Source organism: Castor canadensis, chromosome 7 (genome assembly GCF_047511655.1).
Source record: "Castor canadensis chromosome 7, mCasCan1.hap1v2, whole genome shotgun sequence".
Classification (NCBI taxonomy): domain Eukaryota; kingdom Metazoa; phylum Chordata; class Mammalia; order Rodentia; family Castoridae; genus Castor; species Castor canadensis.
In genome coordinates, this window is record NC_133392.1 from 128,369,804 (window position 1) to 128,386,221 (window position 16,418).

At 37.4% G+C, this 16,418-nt stretch overlaps 1 protein-coding gene and 1 non-coding gene across 4 annotated transcripts in view; both read left to right on the top strand.

Annotated features, from left to right (window-relative positions):
* Zswim5 (zinc finger SWIM-type containing 5) overlaps nucleotides 1–16,418 on the top strand; it is a 180,701-nt gene that overhangs the window by 46,707 nt on the left and 117,576 nt on the right. The gene's annotated exons all lie outside the window — the stretch shown is intronic.
* On the top strand, nucleotides 3,727–3,831 carry LOC141425196 (U6 spliceosomal RNA). The gene has a single exon (XR_012450285.1). It is a non-coding gene; the product is annotated as a U6 spliceosomal RNA (small nuclear RNA).

Sequence of the window (16,418 nt, forward strand, 5' to 3'; positions counted from 1 at the left end):
CAATCATCTCTTGCTAGGATTTCTGCACTTACTTAAGTGGTTCCTCTAGAAGCCACTCTTGACTCTCTTATCTATTTATTCTTCACCTTTCTGAAAAGACAAATGTGATAATGTTACTGCCCTACTTAAAATCTTCTGATGGCTTCCTGCTCAAGTTCAGCATACTTGAACCTGATTGCTCTCCATTTTTTTTTTGTATAAAAATTAAAATATGGTCTGCATGGCCTTCCAGGATATAGCCTCTCCCTAGCTCCCCAGACATTGTTACCCTGGCTTTCTTTTACTTCCTTGAACTAGATACTTGAAGTGTAAAAAGCACAGATCATACATGAATGTATACTCAGGGCTTGATACGTAGTGGGTTCCAATAAATATTGGTTGAATAAATAAAAATTACCTGCCATGTCGGAGATGGATATGTTCATTATCTTGATTGTGGTGATAGTTTCATGTATGTATGTCAAAACATGTCAAAGTTAACACATGCCATAATTTTAACAAGTTATTTATTTCAAATAGGTACAATTTACTGCATGTCAGTTTTTCTTCTCAGTAAAGCTGCTAAGCCAACAAACAACTGTGTTCTTGTCAGGGTCTTGACACATTCCTTTTGTCTGAAATCTTTCCACCTTCTTTGTTCTCTTAATTCCTACATACTCTTCAGTCTCTGCTTAAATGTATTTGGTCAGGGTCTAGCTTTGAATCTGTCTTCTTGTCTCACTAGTTTAGGTCTACCTATTTCTCATATACTTTCCTTGAGAGCATTTATCATAATTTTGTGATGTGTGTGAAATATCATGTGACTGTAAGCCTCATGAGGAGAGAAACTATGCCATTCTTGTTCAATGTGTTTTTGGAATATATGATAGACATTCAATATTTAACTGAATTGACAAAATAAATGTATAGTAATTTATTTATTCTGCAAATATGTATTGAGCCATACCATGAGCCAGGTACTGTCCGAGATTTGGAGTTAACAGCAGTGAATAAAAGACATTTTTTTCCTTCTCTCATGGAACTTATATTTAAGTTAGAACACAGACAACTAGCTAATCAGATGGTGGTAAATGCAGTGGAGAAAAAGTAGGGAAGAGGAATAAATAGTGTTGAGGCATGTGGAGAATTTGTCTCATTGTTCATGGGGACATATGGGCATTAGGATCTGGGCATGGAGGGAAGGGGGTGACCTGGGAATGATGGACTTCTTGGAGTAACTGGTCATAAAGGCATTATGAAATTATTCCTGAGCATCTTGAGTTAATTAGTGTAGCTGTGTGAGTTGAGCAAGGAGAGGATCACAGCTCTTTCTAGGATCACAGAAAATCCTGGGTTTCTTTCTGTATAGCCTGCAGATGGTGATGTGGATATTTAGAGGATATTACGTAGGTTCATACATCTAGGTCTTTCCCTTGGTTGTTGCTGATAGAATTACCAGTATTGATCATGAGTGACAATAGGCCAAAACAACATTCTCCCTGGCTTCAAGCTCTCCTTTCTCACAGGGAACTCATAATCCTGTTGACGAAACAAACATATAGAAAAATAATTATGATGTAAGACAGAATGTAATGGAAATGTAAAAGGATTGAAGAAGGCAAGAATTGCAAAGGGTGGAGGATGTGGGGGTAGAAATGGTAGCTAGAAAGTGGTAGAGGAAGGATATGATTTCAGTAAACAGAAATCCTAGGAATGCATTCTAAGCAAAAGATCATCTCTATTTGAATGCCTTTTTACTCAAACTCAGCATATCTAAAGCCAGATATTTCCCACAAACTCAGATCTTTCTTCTAATTTCCCTGTTTCTAATTGCTCTCCCTAACATTTAGTCTATAAACTCTATAACTACTTTTGCTTCTTTCTCCCTCTAAAATAATAACAGCCACAATGACTGCTACTTATTGACTAATTACATGAGCCTGACACTGTGCTTGATGCCTTATATAATTATCATTCAACTGATATGATGTGCTTCACAACACTCAGAGTGAAATACAATCTATCTCTTATTTTTCTAATTTAAATTAAAACCAACCAAATATTATATGCTATTTAGCAGTGAGATCAATATCACCCTTTTCCCATGTATTGTCTAAAATACAGGCATTTCCCTTTCCCCTGCATTGTCTGATAACTTCAGAGTATTTGTTCATTCTAAACATAAGGTATATCTGATTTCTACTTAGCTGGGGGAAGAATGTTAGTGATTCAGTCTGCTACTATTGTTCTTTGTTGCCAGGTGGTAAAGAGTTAAAACACCTCAACTGTCAGGTGCTGCTGGTGTGCACATAGCAGAAATTCACTGATCCAGCATTTTTTTTTTTCTTGAGACAGGGTTTTGCTATGTAGTTCAGGCTGGCCTCAAATGATCAATCCTCCTGTCTTAGTCTCCCAAGTGCTGGTATTACAGATATATGTAACTAGCCTGGCTCTTGAGAAGGCCATTAAGGTCGTTTCATGTCACGGTGACTCAATAGACAAGCTAACCTTCTCAGCACTCCAACTGACCCAGGGGGTGTCTGTACACTTTCAGTTCTCAGTCCCTTCAGACACATGGTGCAGTCTACTCTTAAAATCCCTGCTGTCATAGAGGAATTATAACTATCTTAGTTTGGGTTTCCTCTCTTTGCAGATCTCACCATCAACATCTCTTTATGAGAATCTGCCAAAAATTAAGCAAATTTTTTCTGCTATCTAATGCAAAAGGCATTATACTGTGTTCTTTCCCTGGCTTAGTTTGGTTTGCTTAAGCCAAATTAATCCTGGTAACCAATGATGAAGGGATATATGGTGTAATATATCCCTTCAAAGAATTTTGGAGTCTCAAAGAATTTTGTCAAACCCTATTCACTAAGTAGGAACTTCTTTCTCTTTATTTATATAGATAATAAAACTACCTAATCCCCCCTTTTTAAATGACTTACAGTTCTCAAATTGATGTACACAAGATCTCTTGAACTAAGATTATAGATTTTTGGGCCCAGAACTCCAGAGATTCTGATTGGTTAGAACAAGTGAGAGGCAGAAATGAGCATATTTTAACACCCGATTCTGAATCAGGTGGTTTGCAGACTACCTTTGCAAAATACCAAATAATATCTCTCATACACTGAACTTTTATAAAACCAAATTACTTGTCCTTGGACTCCCCTCTTTTTCCTCTCCCCTGCTTAAAGCTTTTCTCATGATTGTGTTTATTTATCTGTGTGGACACTTTGCTCACGTCTTTCCTTCTTTTGTGTGTGTCCCACTTCATCCTTTAAAACCAGTGACATCATTTAGGTGTCGCCTTTTCTGTGACTCTCCCAGGTAGGAAAAAAAATCTGTTGTTTTAATATTTCTCACATATTGTAAGTATAACTCTACATTGTGTTTGTTTGTGTTAGATTGTGAATATAAGCTCTTACCTACTTTGGGAAATAAGGTAGAGCCTAGAGTACATGACATTTAATTTGAGACATGAAGTTTGAGTAAGAGTAGTCAGGTTAAAAGGTAGGGAAAGCATGTCAGGTAGAGAATAGTGTATTCAAAGTTCTAGGGCTGAGAGAATGACATGTTTGAGACCGAAAGAAATTTAGTAAAGTCAGAGTTTGGGTAAGGTCAGATCTAAGAGGGCTGCAAGCAAATTAGAGCACTAACTACAGTTTGGAGAAAATTAGAATTTGGTAAGAGTTGAGGCAATAAGAATGGGTTTTGAAAACTATAGCTGTTAAAAAATAATGTTGATTGCTCACTTTGGCAGCACGTATGCTAAAATTAGAAACATACAGAGAAGATTAGCATGGCCCCTGTGCAAGGATGACACGAATTCGTAAAGTGTTCCATTAAAAAAAGAAAATAATGTTGACCTGGGCTAGTGGTAACCATGAAAAAAGTGGTTTGATTGTAAGCATATATAAGAAGTAGTGAACATCAGTTGGTGATTCATTAGATATTGGGAGGATGGCAGCAGCTGGGACAAGGATGGTTGTCAGAACTCTGGCCTTCTGATGGTGCCATTTACTAAGGTGAGAAGGCTGGAGAAGGAAAAAAATGTGTTGGGATGGTCTCAGGTAGTGTTGGGTAGGAAAGATATTGAATACAGTGTTCAGCATGGTAAATTTGAACTGTTTATTAGATTTCTGCCTGATATCGAGGGGGTGGGGGGAGAGGGAGGGGGCAGGGGGGTAAGGGAGAGGGTGGGGGGAGGGAGGGAGAAATGACCCAAACATTGTATGCATAAATGAATAAAAGAAAAAAATGAAATGTCTATTAGACTTCCAAATGTAGATAACAAGTAGAGTTTGAAGAAAGAGAAACAGATTTGTTGTAGCTAGTGTTAAAAATGAAGCTCAAGCTGATGAAGAAAACATAATCACAATGCCAGACAATATTGTAGGCCCAAATAAAATCAATGAACCTGAATTTTCAGTAGCATTAATTAGTCTAATTGTGTGATTTTTTTAGTGCCTGCCGATTTAGGTGCAGACATAGAGAAACTGGATAGTACTAAGATTAAGGTTTTTGTCAGGTGGTTGTCAAATAGATAGTTGAATGACAGGTTTTAGAGAAGAGTAGTTAAAATATTGAGCCATAGACTCTAATCTGGATGATAACAATAATTTTTTTATCATCATTTGTTAAGTGATTAGGATTGGCTAGGCACTCAGGAAGGGAGTGAAAATAGAGAAAATTAGTAGACTAGTTAATGACCTGCAAGTCCAAGTGGGGTGGAAAAATAACTATAATGGAATAATTGAGTAAAAATAAGACTTCCTGAAAAGAATATACATAATATGGTTTCATTCATATGAAGTGCTAGAACAGGTAAAACTAACCTTTAGTGAAAAGAAAAATCAGAATAGTAGTTGTTGGTGAAACAGGTGGGAGGATGGGGATTGACTGAAAAGTATCACAAAGGAACTTTTGAAGATGATGTTAAGTTATTTCTTTGAAATATTGTTGGGCTCATTTGGTTATGTTTGCATTCAGTTTTATAGTTTCCCCCATTCTTAGTCTGTCAGAGCTGCTTTACTGAAAATACCATAGACTAGGTGGCTTAAGCAACAAACATTTCTTGAAGTTCTGTAGGCTGGAGAGACCAACATCAAGGCATCAGCAGATTTGGTATATGCTAAGCCATCATCAAGCAGACAACAGCAAATGCTATACCAACATCAAGGCACTGGCTGATTTGGTATATGCCCTGTACTTTCCATATAGGGCATCATCTTGCTGTGTCCTCACATGGCAGAAAGGGAGTTCTCTGAAGTTCTTTTTAAGGACACTAATCCCATTCTTGAGGGCTCCACCCTTATTAGCTAATCACCTCTCAAAGGCCCTACTTCCTAATAATAGCATGTCAGGGGTTAGATGTCAATATAAGCATTCAGGGAAACACAAATATTCAGTCCATAACAACCCCCTAAGTTCTGATTGATTTTATTTTTTTGAACAAGGAGAATATTACCAGGGAAGTGTTACTCCCTCTACTATTGTAGGTAACCAGTTTTACTGTTTCTGTTTTCATCTTCCTTTGCGTCTTTTTGCAGAAATAAACAGACGTGTGTGTATTTATTTCCCAATTCTTTCTTACACACACACACTAGCATACTTTATGTATGTTCTTTGCAATTTGCTTTTTTTTACTTCACAGGGTATCCTGAAAATCATACTATATTAGTTAATTGAGATTTTATTAAGCAACTGTATGGAACCTCGTTGTATGTATTTATGATTATATAGTTTATTCAACTAATCTTGTATTTTGAGTATTTAGGTAGTTTCTGGTATCTTCATGCAACAAATAACCTTGCAGGTGAATATTTTGCTATCATTGCAGGATAAAATCTTTTTTTTTTTTTTTTGGGTGATGATGGTGGTGGTGGTACTAGGGTTTGAACTCAAGGCTTCAAACTTTTCTTTTTTTTTTTTTTTTTCATTTTTCTTTTATTATTCATATGTGCATACAAGGCTTGGTTCATTTCTCCCCCCTGCCCCCACCCCCTCCCTTACCACCCACTCCACCCCCTCCCGCTCCCCCCCTCAATACCCCGCAGAAACTATTTTGCCCTTATCTCTAATTTTGTTGTAGAGAGAGTATAAGCAATAATAGGAAGGAACAAGGGGTTTTGCTGGTTGAGATAAGGATAGCTATACAGGGCATTGACTCACATTGATTTCCTGTGCATGAGTGTTACCTTCTAGGTTAATTCTTTTTGATCTAACCTTTTCTCTAGTTCCTGGTCCCCTTTTCCTATTGGCCTCAGTTGCTTTAAGGTATCTGCTTTAGTTTCTCTGCGTTAAGGGCAACAAATGCTAGCTAGTTTTTTAGGTGTCTTACCTATCCTCACCCCTCCCTTGTGTGCTCTCGCTTTTATCATGTGCTCATAGTCCAATCCCCTTGTTGTGTTTGCCCTTGATCTAATGTCCACATATGAGGGAGAACATACGATTTTTGGTCTTTTGAGCCAGGCTAACCTCACTCAGAATGATGTTCTCCAATTCCATCCATTTACCAGCGAATGATAACATTTCGTTCTTCTTCATGGCTGCATAAAATTCCATTGTGTATAGATACCACATTTTCTTAATCCATTCGTCAGTGCTGGGGCATCTTGGCTGTTTCCATAACTTGGCTATTGTGAATAGTGCCGCAATAAACATGGATGTGCAGGTGCCTCTGGAGTAACAGTCTTTTGGGTATATCCCCAAGCGTGGTATTGCTGGATCAAATGGTAGATCGATGTCCAGCTTTTTAAGTAGCCTCCAAATTTTTTTCCAGAGTGGTTGTACTAGTCTACATTCCCACCAACAGTGTAAGAGGGTTCCTTTTTCCCCGCATCCTCGCCAACACCTGTTGTTGGTGGTGTTGCTGATGATGGCTATTCTAACAGGGGTGAGGTGGAATCTTAGTGTGGTTTTAATTTGCATTTCCTTTATTGCTAGAGATGGTGAGCATTTTTTCATGTGTTTTCTGGCCATTTGAATTTCTTCTTTTGAGAAAGTTCTGTTTAGTTCACATGCCCATTTCTTTATTGGTTCATTAGTTTTGGGAGAATTTAGTTTTTTAAGTTCCCTGTATATTCTGGTTATCAGTCCTTTGTCTGATGTATAATTGGCAAATATTTTCTCCCACTCTGTGGGTGTTCTCTTCAGTTTAGAGACCATTTCTTTTGATGAACAGAAGCTTTTTAGTTTTATGAGGTCCCATTTATCTATGCTATCTCTTAGTTGCTGTGCTGCTGGGGTTTCATTGAGAAAGTTCTTACCTATACCTGCTAACTCCAGAGTATTTCCTACTCTTTCTTGTATCAACTTAAGAGTTTGGGGTCTGATATTAAGATCCTTGATCCATTTTGAGTTAATCTTGGTATAGGGTGATATACATGGATCTAGTTTCAGTTTTTTGCAGACTGCTAACCAGTTTTCCCAGCAGTTTTTGTTGAAGAGGCTGCTATTTCTCCATCGTATATTTTTAGCTCCTTTGTCAAAGATAAGTTGCTCATAGTTGTGTGGCTTCATATCTGGATCCTCTATTCTGTTCCACGGGTCTTCACGTCTGTTTTTGTGCCAGTACCATGCTGTTTTTATTGTTATTGCTTTGTAATATAGTTTGAAGTCAGGTGTCGTGATACCTCCTGCATTGTTCTTTTGACTGAGTATTGCCTTGGCTATTCGTGGCCTCTTGTGTTTCCATATAAATTTCACAGTAGATTTTTCAATCTCTTTAATGAATGTCATTGGAATTTTGATGGGAATTGCATTAAACATGTAGATTACTTTTGGGAGTATCGACATTTTTACTATGTTGATTCTACCAATCCATGAGCATGGGAGATCTCTCCACTTTCTATAGTCTTCCTCAATCTCTTTCTTCAGAAGTGTATAGTTTTCCTTGTAGAGGTCTTTCACATCTTTTGTTAGGTTTACACCTAGGTATTTGATTTTTTTTGAGGCTATTGTAAATGGAATTGTTTTCATACATTCTTTTTCCGTTTGCTCATTGTTAGTGTATAGAAATGCTAATGATTTTTCTGTGTTGATTTTATATCCTGCTACCTTGCTATAGCTATTGATGATGTCTAGAAGCTTCTGAGTAGAGTTTTTTGGGTCTTTAAGGTATAGGATCATGTCATCTGCAAATAGGGATATTTTGACAGTTTCTTTACCTATTTGTATTCCTTTTATTCCTTCTTGCCTAATTGCTCTGGCTAGGAATTCCAGTACTATGTTGAATAGGAGTGGAGATAGTGGGCACCCTTGTCTGGTTCCTGATTTTAGAGGGAATGGTTTTAATTTTTCTCCGTTAAGTATAATGCTGGCTGTAGGTTTGTCATATATAGCTTTTATAATGTTGAGGAACTTTCCTTCTATTCCTAGTTTTCTTAGAGCTTTTATCATGAAATGATGTTGGATCTTATCAAAGGCTTTTTCTGCATCTATTGAGATGATCAAGTGGTTTTTGTCTTTGCTTCTGTTAATGTGGTTTATTACGTTTATTGATTTTCGTATGTTGAACCACCCCTGCATCCCTGGGATGAAGCCTACCTGGTCGTGGTGAATAATCTTTTTGATGTGTTGCTGAATTCGATTTGCCATTATTTTGTTGAGGATTTTTGCATCAATGTTCATTAAGGAGATTGGCCTATAGTTCTCCTTTTTGGAGGTGTCTTTGCCTGGTTTTGGGATAAGTGTAATACTGGCTTCATAAAATGTGTTTGGCAGTTTTCCTTCCCTTTCTATTTCATGGAACAGTTTAAGGAGGGTTGGTATCAGTTCTTCTTTAAAGGTCTGATAGAATTCAGCAGAGAATCCATCAGGTCCTGGACTTTTCTTTTTGGGGAGACTCTTGATTGCTGCTTCAATTTCATTTTGTGTTATAGGTCTATTCAGGTGATTAATTTCCTCGGTTCAGTTTTGGATGATCATATGTATCTAGAAATCTGTCCATTTCTTTTAGATTTTCAAATTTATTTGAATATAGGTTCTCCAAGTAGTCTCTGATGATTTCCTGGACCTCCATGGTGTTTGTTGTTATCTCCCCTTTTGCATTCCTGATTCTACTAATTTGGGTTTTTTCTCTCCTCATTTTAGTCAGGTTTGCCAGGGGTCTATCGATTTTGTTTATTTTTTCAAAGAACCAACTTTTTGTTTCATTAATTCTTTGTATGGTTTTTTTGGTTTCTATTTCGTTGATTTCAGCTCTTATTTTTATTATTTCTCTCCTCCTACTTGTTTTGGGATTTGCTTGTTCTTGTTTTTCTAGGAGTTTGAGATGTATCATTAGGTCATTGATTTGGGATCTTTCAATCTTTTTAATATATGCACTCATGGCTATAAACTTTCCTCTCAAGACTGCCTTAGCTGTGTCCCATAGGTACCGGTAGGTTGTGTTTTCATTTTCATTGACTTCTAGGAACTTTTTAATTTCCTCTTTTATTGCATCGATGATCCATTCTTCATTAAGTAATGAGTTATTTAGTTTCCAGCTGTTTGCATGTTTTTTGTCTTTACTTTTGTTGTTGAGTTCTACTTTTACTGCATTGTGGTCAGATAGTATGCATGGTATTATTTCTATTTTCTTATATTTGCTGAGGCTTGCTTTGTGCCCTAGGATATGATCTATTTTGGAGAAGGTTCCATGGGCTGCTGAGAAGAATGTATATTGTGTAGAGGTTGGATGAAATGTTCTGTAGACATCTACTAGGTCCACTTGGTCTATTGCATATTTTAGATCTTGGATTTCTTTATTGAGTTTTTGTTTGGATGACCTATCTATTGATGATAATGGAGTGTTAAAGTCTCCCACAACCACTGTGTTGGCGTTTATATATGCTTTTAGGTCTTTCAGGGTATGTTTGATGAAATTGGGTGCGTTGACATTGGGTGCATACAGATTGATGATTATTATTTCCTTTTGGTCTATTTCCCCTTTTATTAGTATGGAATGTCCTTCTTTATCTCGTTTGATCAATGTAGGTTTGAAGTCTACTTTGTCAGAGATAAGTATTGCTACTCCTGCTTGTTTTCGGGGGCCATTGGCTTGGTAAATCTTCCAGCCTTTCATCCTAAGCATATGCTTATTTCTGTCGGTGAGATGAGTCTCCTGTAAGCAACAAATTGTTGGATCTTCTTTTTTAATCCATTTTGTCAAACGGTGTCTTTTGATGGGTGAATTAAGTCCATTAACATTAAGCGTTAGTACTGATAGGTATGTGGTGATTCCTGCCATTTAGTTATCTTAGTTGTTTGAAGGTTTGATTGTGTGTACCTAACTTGATGTTACTCTCTACTGTCTTGCTTTTTCTTATCCTGTGGTTTGGTGCTGCCTGCCTTTTCATGGTTAAGTTGGGTGTCACTTTCTGTGTGCAGGATCCCTTGCAGAATCTTTTGTAATGGTGGCTTTGTGGTCACATATTGTTTTAGTTTCTGCTTATCATGGAAGACTTTTATTGCTCCATCTATTTTGAATGATAGCTTTGCTGGGTAGAGTATCCTGGGGTTGAAGTTATTTTCATTCAGTGCCCGGAAGATCTCACCCCACGCTCTTCTTGCTTTTAATGTTTCTGTTGAGAAGTCTGCTGTGATTTTGATGGGTTTACCTTTGTATGTTACTTGTTTTTTCTCTCTTGCAGCCTTCAATATTCTTTCCTTAGTTTCTGAACTTATTGTTTTAATGATGATATGTCGTGGAGTAGTTCTATTTTGATCTGGTCTGTTTGGTGTCCTGGAGGCCTCTTGCATTTGTATGGGAATATCTTTCTCTAGATTTGGGAAATTTTCCGTTATTATTTTGTTGAATATATTACGCATTCCCTTCGCTTGCACCTCTTCTCCTTCTTCGATGCCCATGATTCTCAAGTTTGGTCTTTTGATGGAGTCAGTGAGTTCTTGCATTTTCTTTTCACAGGTCTTGAGTTGTTTAATTAATAGTTCTTCAGTTTTTCCTTTAATTACCATTTCATCTTCAAGTTCTGAGATTCTGTCTTCTGTTTGTTCTATTCTGCTGGATTGGCCTTCCGTTTTGTTTTGCAGTTCTGTTTCGTTCTTTTTTCTGAGGTTTTCCATATCCTGGCTGTTTTCTTCTTTATTGTTGTCTATTTTTGTCCTGAGTTCATTTATCCATTTATTCATTGTGTTCTCTCTTTCACTTTGGTGTTTATACAGTGCTTCTATGGTTTCCTTTATTTCTTCTTTTGCTTTTTCAAATTCTCTATTTTTATTGTCTTGGAATTTCTTGAGTGTCTCCTGTACATTTTGGTTGACCCTATCCAGTATCATCTCTATAAAATTCTCATTGAGTACTTGTAGTATGTCTTCTTTTAAATTATTCTTGTAGGCTTCATTGGGTCCTTTGGCATAGTTTATCTTCATTTTGTTGGAGTCTGGCTCTGAGTTTCTGTTCTCTTCATTCCCCTCTGGTTCCTGTACTAATTTTTTGCTGTGGGGAAACTGGTTTCCTTGTTTTTTCTGTCTTCCTGTCATTGTCCTTGGTGTTGTTACTGTCCCTGTACTGTGTGTAATTAAGTATTTTCTAGCTTGTAATAATAACAATGGTAATATTGAGAATGGAAGAATGAGCTGAGATGGAAAGCAAGAAGTTAAAGAAAAGGGGAAAACAAATATACAGACTAGAGGGAGAAAGCAGAACAAGGTATCAGACAAGAGAGTTTCAAAGGTATAAACAGGGAGTGTTAGTGTACTAGTCGACAGTAAGCTGAACAGACAATAGAGTGACAGAGAGAGGATTGAAAATCAAAGATAAAAAAAATAAAAAATAAGTATATGAAAGTAATATCTATTTATAAAAATGAATTAAAATAAAATGGAAAATAGAAAATTAAAAAAACAAAACAAAACAAAAAACCAAAAAACTTCCAAGTTTATATGCAATGCAATTTCAGTCTTAATAATTTGGATGTCCGTCTCAATCTCCAGTCCTGGAGTTGGTGCCTCAGATGTTGTTCTGTAGTTGTCTCATCAAAGGGGATGCATAAAGTAGAACAAAACTACACTCACACACACACAGAAGAAAAAAAAAAAGCGCCACCAAGTGTCCCCAGTTCAAATGCAATACAGTTTCAGTAAGTTTTTCGGCTTGCAGGTGTAATTCGGTTGTTCTCTCATCAAAGGTAGGGAGAAAAAGAAAAAAAAGCGTCTGGAGGCAGTTCTGAGAGTGGTATCTGCAACTGTGGCTTGCCTGCCTGGTGCTCTCAGCCTGTAGCTGGCGGCGTTATTTATGCAGATCTCTGGGGTGAGCTTAGCACTCACCTGGTCCCACAGGCTTTGTTTGCTCAGAGTTCTCCTGTGCGGAGGCCTCTGCCACAGGCTTTCCCCTTTCCAAGCACTGGGAAAGGTGACCCTGCCCCGCGTTGTCAGGCCTGCGTGTTTATTTACAGTTCACGTGGGAAGTGGGTCTTCCCTCCTCTCACAAGCGTCCCCGCTCCTGGTTGCTGGCGCGCCCCACTCCCGCCAGAGCCCCTCCGGCCCGCCCGGCTCGTTTATTTACAGTCCCGGGAAGGGTTCCCTTCCCCCAATCTTCAGCGCTCAGGGCGCCCCACCCTCTTTCCAGCATGTCTTAACTGTTCTTATTGCTTAGTACTCAGTTTCTCTTTTTTTCCCGGGTGGAGGTCAGTCTGTCCAGGGGGCTATGCTGCTCTGGCCCAGGCTTGTCTCTGGGGGAACTGCGGTACCGCGAAGCTCACCTGGTCCGCGTCTTCCCAAGCCGTATGGGCGCCGGCCACTGGTGGCCCCGGGGGCCTCCTCGTTTCTCCGTTTAACGTGAAGTGGAGATTCTCTGCGCCGGCTGGAGATGTGGAGGAGTCAAAGTTATGCCTTTTCTCGGTGATTATGCCTGCAAAGTGTGTCTCCAGCGTCTCTCCAAGATTTCACTATAGGAGGCTCGCTTTCTGCTTCCTCCCTCTAGCCGCCATCTTGGAATTCTCCCAAGGCTTCAAACTTTTCTAGGCAAGCACTTTACTGCTTGAGGTATGCCTGCAGCCCTTTTTACTCTGGTTATTTTGGAGATAGGGTCTTGCTTTTTGTCCGGGCCAGCCTGGATCACTATCCTTCTGTTTTAAGTTTCCCCCTGTAACTGAGATGACAGGCATGAACTTCTATGCCCAGCTTTGTTCCATTGAAATGGAGTCTTGCAAACTTTTTTGCCCCAGCTGTTCTGGAACCCCAATCCTCCAGATCTCAGCCTTCCAAGTAGGCAAGATTGCAGGTGTGAGCCACCAGTGCCTGGCTGGAGGTGGCATCTGCTACTGCTGCTTCTTTTCTTTTTTCTTTTTTTTAATGGTACTGGGGTTTGAACTCAGGACGTCATGCTTGCTAGGCAGGCACTCAACCACTTGAGCCACTCCACCAGAGCTGCTGCTTCTTTTCTTCTCCTTTTCCTCTCCCTCCTTCCTCACTCCCCTCCCCTCCCCCACCCTTCCCCTCCCCTCCCTCCTCCACCACCACCACCACTACTACTACTACTACTATTACTATTTCTTCTTCTTCTCCTCCTCCTCCCTTCTTTTTCCTTTCTTCTTTCTTCCTCCTTTTTTTTTGTGTGTGTGTGACAAGGTTTCTCTTTATAGTTCTAGCTGGCCTTGAACTTGCTATCCTCTTGCCTCATCTTCCTCAGTGCTGGGATTACAGGCATGAACTACTCTGCCCAGCTCAGGGTAAATTCTTGCAAGTAGAATTGCTGTGTCAAATAATAAAACTGCCTGTGTAGCTCTCTTAGACACTGCCAGATGGGTTTTACCAGTTTGTATTCCTAGCACCAACAAATATGAGTTGTTATTCCCACATGGACTCATTAAGAGAATGAATTGTCCTGCTTTTTCATTTTTGCCAATCTGGAGGGGTTTTTTTGTTTGTTGTTTGTTGTTTTTTGTGTGTGGTACTGGGGATTGAACTCAGGGCCTCATGTGTGCAAGGCGAACTCTAAACCACTGAGCTATATCCCCAGCCCAATTTTGCCAATCTGGTGGGTGAGAAGTGGTAGCTCAGAATGATTTTAAGATGCATTTTAGTGAAGTTGAAGATCTTTCATATGTTTAAGGAACATTTAAAAATTGAATGCATTTTCACATTAAAAAAAATCATTCATGTCCTTTTCCCAATTTTTCCTCTCACTATTTTAAAGTACTCAGTTTTGGTTCCCCCCATCCCTTTATTTTTAATATGTTTTTGTTTGTTTTTTGTTTTTTTAGCAGTTTGTCATTTGTCTTTTGACTGCATGGTATTTGGGGTCATGTAAAATTTTTTTTCCTTTTTGTTTTTATATAGCAAAAGTTAACAATGTTTAATTCATCTATATTTTGAATCATAACTAGAAAGCTTATCCCTATACCAGGTTATAGAGAAACCTATTAATATTTTCTTCTAGTTCTTACATACTTTCACTCTTTTACATTTAGATTTTTGATTTATGTGAAGTTTATTCTTGTATATAAAAAGTAGACTTAATTTTATCTTGGTATGAAAAATGGATTTAATTTTGTTTTCTCCCAAATGCTTATCCATTTTTCTCATCATCATTTATTAAAAAGTCCATCTTTGCCCTTGGTATTTGAAGTACCACCTTTGGTACTCAGATTTCCAAACTGAGTCAACTTATATACTCACACATGTATCCACAATATCTTACTGTTTATACTGTTAGATTTTCTATATCTCTTCTTATTTTTTGTCCGTATCACGTTACTAATAGTGATATGTTAAAACTTCCTATTATTAGTGGTTTCTGTCAATTTCTTATTTTATCTTCTGTTGTTTCTGTATTATATGGGTAGATTTTGTTTTTTACTGATGCCTAGATAGTAGAACTGCTATATCATCACTTTGAATTTTGTCTTTTGGCAATATAAAATATCCTTCTTTGTTTCATTTAATGATTTTGGCCTAATTCTACTTTGTCTGATGTTAGGATCACTTTCTTATTGTCTCCATTTGTCTGGGGTATCTTTGTTTTTTTTTTTTGTACTTAGCCTTTCTAAATCTTGAATTTAGATATATATCTCTTAATGTATAACATAGAGTTAAATTTTACTTATGAGCAGTTGAAAATCTTTCTCTTTCAATAAGTGAATTAAGCCCATTTCCATTTACCGATGTCACTGACATGATTGGTTTAAGTGCTGTTGTATTACTTTATGTTTTAATTACCTTCCGTATTATATTTCCCAGGTCTCTCCCTCCATGTCTTGTTAGACTTTTAAAATTTATTTTGGTATGTGGAAGGTCTGTTTTTATTTTCTGTTGTAGTAGTTTTAGGTTTATACCTTTTATCTGTAAAGTTTTATCATGACCTCAAACACTTTTTTAAAAATGTAACATTTTTCTATGCAGTTTGTCAGTTTTAAATGGTATCTCTATGAATCTATTACCTTTACCATAGTTAGTTATCTTATTTTACTTTCCCCTTTTCCTCCCAGAACATACATTTATGTCTTACTTTCAGTCCTGATTTTTAAAAATACAGCAATTTCTTTTTTCTTCCCTAAGGTGAAATTCCTACAACATAATTAATAATTTAAAGTATATAGTGCAGTGGCATTTGTTATATTCATTAATACTATGCATATATCATCTTTCACTATAATTTCAAAATTTATCCATAACCCCAGAAGGATATTCCGTTCTCATTAAGTAATTATTCCTTATTTCCCTCTCTACCCATCCCCCTGGCAACTCTATAGTGTACATTCTGTTTCTGTGTATTTGCTTATTCTGGATATTTCATATAAAAGGAATCATATAATATGTGACCTTTTGTGTCTAGTTACTTTCTCTCAGCTTAATGTTTTCAAGGCTCATCCAAGTTGTAGGATGTATCAACACTTTATTCCTTTTTATGGCTGAATATTATTCCATTGGGTGGTTATACCAGAATTTGTTTTATCAGTTTATTAGTTGATGGATGTTGGGTTGTGTGTATTCATTGGCTTTCATAAATAATGTGGCTATACACATTTGGTACAAGTTTCTGTGAAGATACATATTTTTCTTTCTCTTGAGTATATGCCTAGGATTAGAATTTCTGGGTAATACAGTAATTCTGTGTTCAACTTAAGGAATTGACACTGTTTTCCATAGTAGCTGTACCATGTCACTCTCCCACCAGCAGTGTACAAGTGTTTCTACTTCTTAATATCCTAATACTTTCTGTTGTTTTTATTATAGCTATACTAGTGAACATGAAATGGTATCTCATCATGGTTTCAGTTTGCATTTTCTTAGTGATAGAGGATGTTAAATATCTTTTCATATACTTATGGGACATTTGTATTTCTTCTTTATAGCAGCTTTTCTATGATAGCTTCAAAGTTACTAAGTTATTCATTTTTGTTTTATTATGATTTATAGGGGAAATTAACAAAGTATTGTTTTATAAAGAATACAATAGGACCCTGTGTTGTGGTACATGCCTGTAATCCCTG